Source organism: Heterocephalus glaber, unplaced genomic scaffold (genome assembly GCF_053883595.1).
Source record: "Heterocephalus glaber isolate CG9 unplaced genomic scaffold, H.glaber_assembly_v1.0 deba00001504, whole genome shotgun sequence".
NCBI classification, from domain to species: domain Eukaryota; kingdom Metazoa; phylum Chordata; class Mammalia; order Rodentia; family Bathyergidae; genus Heterocephalus; species Heterocephalus glaber.
Genome location: NW_028258324.1, coordinates 61,744,033 through 61,755,157, shown reverse-complemented (window position 1 = coordinate 61,755,157; position 11,125 = coordinate 61,744,033). Strand labels below are relative to the sequence as shown.

Here is an 11,125-nt window from a genome sequence, read left to right as displayed (position 1 = left end):
CAGCATCCGGGGCCCTGCCAGCCAGCTTTGCAGGCTGAGGGCCCAGAATGGCCTGAAGTGGAGGCCCAGGAGCTGTAACACTCCAGGCCCCAGGGTGCAGCTGGGTTTCAAGTGGGCGCCAGGCCCTGGGGGCAGGGGCAGAGCCAAGGGGTCAGAGAGCTGGGGCTCTCACCTTCCCAGCCACAGCCTGGGGAACCAGGGGACCCTCAAGTAAGGCAGACACCAGGTAGCTGCACTCACGAGGGAGACATGGAAATAGCTCTGTTTCATGAACATCAGGTCCCTTTCTTTCCAGAAACTTTGCTTAAATCAGAGTGAAACAAACACACGCAAACTGCATTTCCTTCACATGGCCATTTCTGGGTGGTAAGTGCTGTGTGGAATTCAAAAGTCATACGCGTGGGTGGATGCTCCTGCAGCAGCCAAGACAAGCTGGGCAGAGGGGCAGATGGGCGCTGTCTCCCTCTCCAGCAGTCCCTACATGGCCCTCCATCCCTTCCAGCCCTGTGTCAACATGGATTCCTGCCGTGTCTACACTGCCAGGAACACAGGCCTGAGCTCACCGGCAGCCAGAGGTTTGTCAAGTCCAATTCTTCTTGCTTATTTAGAGGGATGGGAGGGAGAGGTTTGGTGTAGCAGAAAGAACACTAGACAAGAAGTCACAATGTATGAGTTAATTTCAAGAACTGACTTGAAGGTTGGGGATTTAGCTCAGTGGTCCCGCCGCCTGCCTCACAAGTCCAAGGACCTGAGTTCAATCCCCGGTACTAAAAAAAAAACTGACTTGAAATTTTCAAGAAGTGACTTGTCCTTTGTGAAGTTGGGTAAGTGACCTCCCAGACAGGGCCTCAGAGCTTCCAGCTACGCAGTTGGAGAGTGTATCATCTTCTGCCACATAACAAATTAATTCCCAAATGTAGCTGCTCAAACCAGCAACCATTTGTTATCCCATAGCTTCCTTGGTCAGGAATTGGGCAAGGTTTAGCTCAGTGGCTCTGGCAGAAGGTGACCTCCCTGGCTACCATCAGCCCAAGACTAAGCTAGGGAAAGAACCACTCCCAGGATCATGCACATGGCTGTCAGTAGGCTGGGAAGCTCCCTCGTGGGGTTGCTGGTGGCCTCAGTTTCTCAGGGCAAGGGCCTCTCCATCTGCTGCCTCCCAACATGGCTGCTGGCTTTCCCAGAGCAAGCAATTTGCAAGAGAGTGGGAGAGAAGAAGGCAGAGAGAGACGGAAAACTCCAGACGCAAGCTACTGTCTTCCTCTAACCCAGGGTTGAATGTGACACCCTACCATTTCTACCATATTCTAGTCTCTGGTGGCAGTCACCAATCCCAGTCCACACCAGGAAAAGGGTAACTAAGGGGACAAGTCAGCTCTCTCTGTGGAGAGAGTAGAATCAAAGACTGTGCGGACAGAGCTTTAGACTCAACCCTGGAAGTTAAATCCAAGAATCCCTAAAGGTCCTCTTCTGTGACCACGTCTCTCCTGCACCTCAGAACACTGGGCACAGTGGACATAAAAGGGTCAGAGGTAGGATTTCTCCAAGTTGGCAGTGTTCTCACCTCAGCAGAGAGGGCCTGGAAAATGAGGGATGGTGTTGGGGAAGTCAAAGTCAGGAGAAGCTGAGGACAGGATCTGTACATCCGGGGGTTGGCTCCTGACTGGGCATGGTGTGATATCCAGCCACCTTCATGGTTCTGGGCCTGGTGGCCAGATGTGGAACCTTTTCCAGCAGGGACCAAATGCTAGGGACCCCTCCCCAAAGAAATGGAGAGGACATGCCAGGAAGAAACCAGAAAGGACCACAAACAGAAGGGGATAGAAGGTCACTTAGGTGGAGGGAGGTCCCCAGCCTAAACTTGGTGTCAGGCAGCCCTGGGTTCAAATGCTAGCTGTTGTTGCCAGCTCTGTCCCTGACTCCTCCCAACTCATTTCCTTGTCTGCAAATTGGGCACAATGAGGGAGTTTGTATGATAGAGCTGTGAAAATTCAGTGAGATAATCTATTTAAGACTCTTAATGTGACTAGTGCATAATTCGTGGTCATAAATAATATTATCATTAGGATCAGAAGAGACATTAGCGTGCCTCCAGTTCAACTACACACCCAGCCCGGAAATCCCTTCCAATTTATGGTCACAGATGACAGAAAAGGTCCTCAAGTTACTACCTTAGTTACTTTGAGGGCCTGGGAGCTCATTGCCTACCCTGGCAGTTTAGGAAGACAGCGCCAACCCATAGATGGACAGCTCTGTTCCCTTTGTGTCCCAACAGCAAACGACAGTGCTGAACTTCAGATGGCCCCTGATGTGAGCAAGGAAAAACAGAAGTGTACTCTCCTGTTTGGTCAGAAGTAAAGGCTCCTTGGCAACCCCCAAAACATTTCACTCCTCCCACTTGCATCTTATTTCTCATCAGAGCCAAACTACAACGGAAGCATTTGGCCTAAAAGCCCATGGGTTAAGAAGTGAGGCAGGAAGGTGCTTGCCCGGAAGTCTCAGATAATCCAGGCTCAGGGTGAGGGGGTGTGGGGTGCGGGGGGGCGTGTTCTGAGGATTTCTTTCCTGAGGATTTGAGGTTTTTTTCCCTAAGCCCCGGGAGACCTGGTCCAACAGAATACAGAGCATAAACTCTAGAAACAAACTCACAGGTGGCACCTCCTCGCCCCGTGGTGTGAGGCCCGCCAGAACCCCAAGGGCAGATACCTGGGCTCCAAGCCCCACAGGAGGACGAGGTGAGCTTCTCCTCCACCCCAAACTTCCAGTCTTAAGTCTGCCTTATGAGCAAACATCTGCCACTCTCCCGCTCTCCCGTCCTGAATGAAAGGTGAAGATCAGAACCCAGAATCTTTGTGTTTTCATTAGGTATTTTAGCAAACGCCGCCGTGAGGACATTCAGATTCGATTTCCCTGTTTTGTACACACACATAAGCCTGCACTAAGAGGATTACTTCTCCCGGGGCCCGCTCCCTCGGAAAGACTCTGGTCAAAAGGAACCCGTGTTCAACAGCGTTTTCTCTAATTCCTCTGGCTTTTCTCCCTCAAGTCAGGGTGCAGACATCTAACCTGCTCAGAAATCCACCCGCCCGGCAGAGCTGGGATAAAGATGGCCCCGCTCACTAATGACACCGAGCATGAACATTAGTGCTTGGTTCAGCAGCAGCCCAAAGGGAAAGGGAAAGGCCGACCCTCCGTGCCCCACAGAAAAATGTAGCCTTTTCGCCTCTGCGCCCGTGAATGGCTTTTCGAGGGTTTTCATTAGGCCCTGGGCCCGCTGGTGCAGAAAGCCCGCAGATGTTGACGTTTTTTCATCCCTGGGTTAAGATGTCTTCCATAAGCTTTCATTCCTCATTTGTTACTTCTTTATTATCCCCGGGGTTTGGCCGCCTCCCTCCTCTGGGTCTTCTGAAGAGAGCAGCGGTAGCTGGGCCTGTCATTATCTCGGCCCTTTTCTCTGGCCTCCGGAGGCAGCCCGGGCCTCGGGCCCATTGTGGGGAACAGCAGGTAGCTGAGGCAGGCCGGGTCATGCTGCAGACCCTTTTGTGTAGCTCTCCCCTCCTCCCCATGGCTGGGCTCTGGGCGTGTAAAAGGTCAGGGACAGCCAAGCTCCATACCTGAGCTTTTGTTTGGGGCTGGGGTCCACTGGCTGCAGTAGCAATCTCCTCTCCAGCCTTTGCACAGCTGTCCTCCTCCCCCACCCCTTGGGCTCTGGGACAGCAACACACAGGACATCAGTTCCCATGGTCTGTGCCCAGAGGCTGGCTGAGGTGAATTCAAATGCAACTCTGGAGACTCCGAGAAGTTGAGGAGAAGTGTTTTGCAATAAATACCCAGAAGCTTCCCTGGATTTTAGAATCCTCTGCCCCATCACAGCCTCCGTCACCCATCACATGGTGCTGACACACCCGCACCTGCCCATGTCAGGTTTTTTTGTTATTCCAAGGATTCAAAGAGGTGACAGAGAAACCATTTTGCAAACCACCAGATCTAAGTTTTCCCCACTACTAGCTATATAGAACTTAACTTGAAGAAAAGTATGATGCAGATTCAATTTTTTGAGAAGTATACAGTGGAAATACACGCAGATTTAAGGACCTTGCAATTCCAAGCCCTGTACAAGCTCGATGCCCTGTGGCTGAGGGAAATATCAAAGCAAGACAGGTTCTGAGGGTGGCAAATTCCCTGAAACTTGATGTTAGATCCCTTAGAAAGGGCAGCTCTTGGAAGCCAGCTGGGAAAGCTGATATGTGCACTTGGGAAAAATCAAAAGGGCCCAGGGTGCTTACCGATCACCCACTTCACTGAGTCGGTCACAATATGGAGGCCAGAAGAACCAACAGGAACCCAAGCTGCCTCACAGAAAAGAAGGGGCTAAAAGAAGAAATGGGCTCACTCTGTGTGGCCCTGCAAGTCAGACCTAAAACTGAAGAGTAAAAGCTAAAATGAAAATATTTGGAGTATATTACAGGAAAATATTCCAAAGCCCAGAATTGTCTAAAATGGTATTATCAGTAACTACTTTGAGAAACTGTGCTGCAATAAAATGGAAAATTCAAAAGAAATAGATAAATTCCTAAATACTTATGAACTACCAAAGCTGAACCAAAAAGATTAAAAAAATTAAATAAGCCAATATCAGTCAATGAAATTGAAAAAGTAATTAAAAAAAAAACTATGAAGAAAAGCCCGGGTCCTGATGGATTCATCACCAAATTCTGTAAGAACTTTAGAGAAGACCTAACACCGATACTCCTCAAAATCTTTAATGAAGTAGAAAGGGACACAGTACTCCCAGTCATTTCTAGAAGCAAGTATTACCCTGGTTCCAAAACCAGAAAAGACCCAGCTGAAAAAGAGAACTACAGACCATGATATGGTCTCTCTTATATGAAAAATTTAATAGGAATGAGAAGAGAGAGAACAGAGACAGGAAAAAAAGTAATTATATTCTAAGTATGCTTTTGTTGTCTTTCTCCGGTTTCATTCAAATATGGTGTGAGAGGTCACATTGCAGGATATATTAAGGTCTTTATTGTTGTTGTGAACATGGTCTATTTTGAAAGAGGAAAAAAAGTAAATTCTCAGAACAGGAAAATCTGTGAAAACGGGGAGTAGCTCAGGGTTGCCTAGGTTTCAGGGGGAGTGATGGGGAGTTGACAACTAGAAGGTAGACTGTTTTGCTCCACAATGGCAAAACTGACCCATGTTTGATTGTGGTTGTGGTTGCAGTTGTACAACTCTGACAATGTGCTGAGATCTACTGAATCTTACATTTTCAGTTTGTAAACTGTGTGATGTGCAGATGTTTGGTTTAATAAAGTTGTTTCATATAAAAAATAAAATGGGATGGGCTGCTTTAAGAAGCAGTGAGCGCTCCATCACTGAGGGCAAGCAAACAGAATGGGATGCTGGGGGGGGGGGGCGGTCAGTCCCTGAGCGTTCACTTAGGGCTTACTCTGTGTCAGGACCAAAAAGTCATTTCTAATACTAAAATTACTCTATTCTTTGATTTGCTTTAAGAAATAACTTTTATTTTCTAGTCATTAAGTTAAACAAACTCAACTTCCCTTATGACAGTGAGCAATATCACACTCAGTTAACAAAAGCAGGTAGAATATAATGGAGAGTTGGTGCTCTGGAGAATGAGTTCCTGTGTTTGCAGCTTTGAGCTGAGGCCAGATGCAGTTGGCAGAGCACGCTGACTAGGAAGTGGGAAGGAACCAATGGGGAAAAATTATTTTCAGACCTGGGAACCAATGAAACCATGGAAAAAAGGTTTCAAGGGAAAGAGTGAGATATAGAGAGAAGGTCCACAAATCCCATCTGTCCACAGCTCTGTCCCAGTCCTGAGCCATAAATGAAAAAAGCAGGCTCAAAGCAGCTGAGCTATTGGAGAAAGACCTGATATTAGCATTTCTGCCTAAGAGAGTTTTCAGTTTGGACCCAACCAAGATAACTGCCTGGTAAAAGAAATAACACTCATGAGAGAAAAAGAGCAAAATCCAAAATCTATAAAATTTTACATGTATAATGTTCAGAATACACCCCAAAATTATTTAACATACAGAGAACCAGAAAAATAGAATGCATTCTCAAATCAAAAGAACATCAGCTGAGCCGGGCATGGTGGAGCACGCCTGTAATCCCACCACTCAGGAAGGTGAGGCAGGAGGATCACTGCGAGTTTGAGGGTAGTCTGGGTTACATAGTGAGTTCAGGGCCAGCCTGAACTACAAAGGGAGACCCTGCCTCAAAACAAACAAACAAACAAAAAAAGAAGAACATAAGCTCAGACAACAAAAGATGATCCAGATGTTGTAATTAGCAGGCAAAGAATTTCTAGCATACATTATATTACATGAAGAAGAAAATACGCTCATGGTGAATGAAGAGATAGGAAATCTATCAGCAAAGAAATAATAAAAGCAGAAATTCTAGAAATGAAAAATACAGTATCAGAAAAAAATTTGAAAGATCATTATGTGGATTTAACAACAGAATGGAGATGACAGAAAGAAAGAGAACTTATACCTAAATAAATTGCCGATGTAAAGAATAAGGTGAAAATGTAACTTAGCAGGTTTTGGGGTTTTTTTTGGTGCCAGGGATCGAATTCAGGTCTTTGTGCTTGCGCAACAGACAGAAAAACCACTGAGCTAAATCCCTGGCCCAGCAGGGTTTTGATAAATATAAATATCTCAACGAAAGGGAAGGTAGACAATGGAGTAGAAAAAAAACTTTAAAAAGTAGCTGGGTGTGGTGGTACATACCTGTAATCTGAGCACTTGGGAGGCTGAGACAGGAGGATTCCCATGAGTTCAAGGCCAGCCTGGGCTACACAGTGAGTTCAAGACCAGTCTGAACTACACAGTGAGACCCTGTCTGAAAAAAAAAAAAAAGAAAAGAAAAAGAAAAAGTACTAGCCAAATTTTCTCAAATATAATGAAGGATATGAATTTACAGATTCAAGACATTTAATAAACAACAAACCAGAGTGTCATAAGTCAGAAAATTAACTGAGCAAATTTGTCTCCAATAGACTTGCATTACAGAATATGCTGTGGAAGTTTTCCAAACTGAAGCTAGATGTTACCCTTGGGAACTTCAATCCTCAGAAAGAGTATTAGAAATACAAATATTTAGATCTATCCAAAACTATTTTTTCCTCTTAATTTCTTTATAATATATATGACTACCTAAAACAAAAGCTTTGTCATGCCTTGTGTGGTTTATAATGCATATCAATGTAATACCAATAATATGTAAGACATGAGGAATGGAAGAGTGAATGAAATGATAGTTGAAACTTTTGTCATTTTGTATCATATAGTAACTATGAGCAGATTATGAAGATTTAAGGATATGTATAATATATAATCATTCAGAGATATAGCTAAAAGTCAATATGTAAAATAAAATTGAATTCCAGAAATTGTCCAACAAAAATGCAGAAAAAGCCTTTTTGCTCGTGGACACCGCCGAGGAAACATCTTTGGTCTCTCTTCCGACTACTGTCATGTCTAAGTCAGAGTCTTCTAAGGAGCCTGAATAGCTGCGGAAGCTCTTCATCAGAGGGCTGAGCTTTCAAACAACAGATGAGAGTCTGAGAAGCCATTCTGAGCAATGGGGAATGCTCACGGACTGTGTGGTAATGAGAGATCCAAACACCAAGCGCTCCAGGGGCTTTGGGTTTGTCACTTATGCCACTGTGGAAGAGGTGGATGCAGGCAGCCATGAACGCAAGGCCACACAAGTGATGGATGGAGGAGTTGTGGAACCAAAGAGAACTGTCTCAAGAGAAGATTCTCAAAGACCGGGTGCCCACTTAACTGTGAAGAAGATCTTTGTCGGTGGCATTAAAGAAGATACTGAAGAACATCACCTACAAGATTATTTCAAACAGTATGGAAAAATTGAAGTGATTGAAATCATGACTGACCGAGGCAGTAGGAAGAAGAGGGGTTTTGCTTTTGTAACCTTTGATGACCATGATTCTGTGGATAAGATTGTCATTCAGTAATACCATACTGTGAACGGCCACAACTGTGAACTGAGGAAAGCCCTGTCGAAACAGGAGATGGCTAGTGCTTCATCTAGCCAAAAAGGTCAAAGTATTTCTGGAAATTTTGGAGTTGACCATGGAGTTGGTTTTGGTGGCAAGGACAATTTCAGTTGGGGAGGAAACTTCAGTGGTCAAGGTGGCTTTAGTGACAGCTGTGGTGGAGGTGGATATGGTGGCAGTGGGGATGGCTACAATGGATTTGGTAATGATACAGCAGTTTTGGAGGTGGTGGAGGCTGCAATGATTTTGGCAATTACAACAATCAATCTTCAAATTTTGGACCCATGAAGGGAGGAAACTTTGGAGGCAGAAGCTCTGGGCCCTATGGTGGTGAAGGCCAATACTTTGCCAAACCATGAAATCACAGAGGCTATGGCAGATCCAGCAGCAGCAGTAGCTATGGCGGTGGCAGAAGGTTTTAATACTGCCAGGAAACAAAGCTTAGCAGGGGAAGAGAGCCAGAGAAGTGACAGGGAAGCTACAGATTACAGCAGATTTGTGAACTCAGCCAAGCACAGTGGTGGCAGGGCCTAGCTGCTACAAAGAAGACATGTTTTAGACAATACTCATGTGTATGGGCAAAAGAACTCGAGACTCATGATTAATTGTATAACAGGTTATTTCAGTTTCTGTTCTGTGGAAAGTGTAAAGCCTTCCAACAAAGGGTTTGAATGTAGACCTTTTTTTGCACCCATGCTGTTGATTGCTAAATGTAATAGTCTGATCATGACGCTGAATAAATGTGTCTTTTTTTAAATGTGCTGTGTAAACTTAGTCTACTGTGAAGCCAACTTGGTAAACATCCCCAACAGTGTGAAGTTAGAATTCCTTCAGGGTGATACCAGGTTCCATTTAAAAGTTTCTTCACAATTGCTTGGGTAATGAAGCCATTGTCTTCAGAAACCTCGGTGTAGTTGAACTGACAGCTACTGTTCTGACCTCTGAATTTGACCATTAAAAAGATCACCCAAGCAAGCAGAGTCAGTTATTTGGTTATAAAAATGATTGTTGGCACATCCTATACAATGTCTAAATTGAATAATGGTACCAGATAAGATGATAGATGGGATTGAAGCTATGTATCATCCATTATCTTGTGTAATCAATAAATGATTTCTCTTGAATGGAAAAAAAATGCAGAAAAAGAAGAATTGGAAAAATAAATAGTAGGGACAAATAGCAAATTATAAAATAGTAGGCCCAACTCAACCATATTAATAATGACATTAACATTTAAGGGACTAAATACACAGAACTGAACAGATGAATGAAAATAAAAGCCAGGACCAATTATTGTTGTTGCTGTTGTTGGTGGTGTTATATATAGTGAGATAAAGTATAAGTGGATTGTAAAAAATATTTGCCATGTAAACAATAATATTAAGAAACTTTGAGAAACTATACTAATATATATTTTATCAGATAAAAATAGACATAAAATCAAAAGCTGAAGAAAAAAAAACATTTCATAATGCAAGAATCAATTCAATAGAATTACATAACAATCATAAATATAGATGTACCTAACAACAGACCCTAAAAATATGTGTGGTAAAAATTAACAGTTAAAAGGAGAAACAAATAAATCCATGACCATAGTCAGAGATTTTAATGTCTCATTCTCAGCAAGATAGAACAATTAAATAAATATTATCAGCAGAGACTCAATTTGAACAACTTTAACCACTTTGACCTAATTAATATTTGTAAGATAATATTTACAATGATGGCAAGAATACATATTCTTTTCAAGTGTACATCATCTGTTCAGGAATCATGACAGGCTAAAACCTACATAACTCTTATAAGATAGAAAAAGAAGAGAATTGAACCCAAGTAAAATTTAAGGAAAAAATAATAAACCACAGAAATCAATAAAACACAGAATGAAAAAATTACACAGAAAAATCAATGAAGGGCCCAGGGATTTAGCTCACTGGTTCTGGTGCAGGGCTCGCAAGTGCAAGGTCCTGAGTTTGATCCCTGGTACAAAAAAAAAAAAAAAAAATCAATGAAACAAAAATGGGGTTCCTAAAAAGATCAATAAACTACAGCCATGCTGATCAAGAAAGTACAAGAGAAGACACAAATTTAACAATTATCAGAAATAAAAGAACATTAATATAGCTCCTCCAAAGGCTAATAGGGCTTGTTATTAATAACTTCATAGCAATGTACTTAACAACTTAGGTTAAGAGAGTAAATCCATTGTTAAGACATAAGTACCAAAAATGACTCAAAAAGAAATTTTAAAATTCGAATTGCCTCATGTCAATTAAAGAAGCTAAACTGATAAACAAATGTTTCAATTAGAAAATTTCAGGCCTAGATGGCCTTGTTGGTATATTCTACCAATTGTTTAAAGAAGAAATATTATTGTACATAAAATTTTTTATAAAATAGAGGAAGAGAGAACACCTCTTAACTTATTTTAAGAGACTAGTATTACCTGATACCAAAACCAGAGATCAGAAGAAAACTGAAGACAATATTCTTCATGAACATAGACACAAAGATCAGGATTTTCAAAAATAAGATCTAACTGTGGTTCTGCCACCTGCCTTGCAAGTGCAAGGACCTGAGTTTGATCCCTGATACCAAAAAAAAAAAAAAAAAATCTAACTATATATTAAAAGGATAATATATCATGACCATGTGTATTGAACCAAGAAATGCAAAATTATAATTCACTATATCAATAAAGATGAAAACATAATCATATCAACAGATGCAGATAAAGAATTAGGCAATTCAACACCCATTTATGATTTTTTTAAAAACTCCCCCAAATACAGAGTAGAGGTGAGCCTCTTCAACTTGAAAAATTACACATAGGGAGCCAGGGATTTAGCTCAGTCATTCTGCCACCTGCCTCACAAGCGCAAGGTCCCAAGTTTGATGCCCGGTACCAAAAAAATTTTTAAATTAAAAAAATTTAAAATTTCAAAAGCTGTAGAACTAATAAAGTGAGTTCAACAAGGGCTTAGAATATAAAATAAATGACAAAAATCAATCATGTTTATATATACTAGCAACAAATACATGGGTACCAAAATTTTAACA

The 11,125-nt window shown here is 42.4% G+C and overlaps 1 pseudogene; it reads left to right on the top strand.

Annotated features, from left to right (window-relative positions):
• The first annotated feature begins 7,516 nt into the window (after window positions 1-7,516).
• Window positions 7,517-8,640, top strand: LOC101697278 (heterogeneous nuclear ribonucleoprotein A1-like; annotated as a pseudogene).
• Window positions 8,641-11,125: the final 2,485 nt, after the last annotated feature.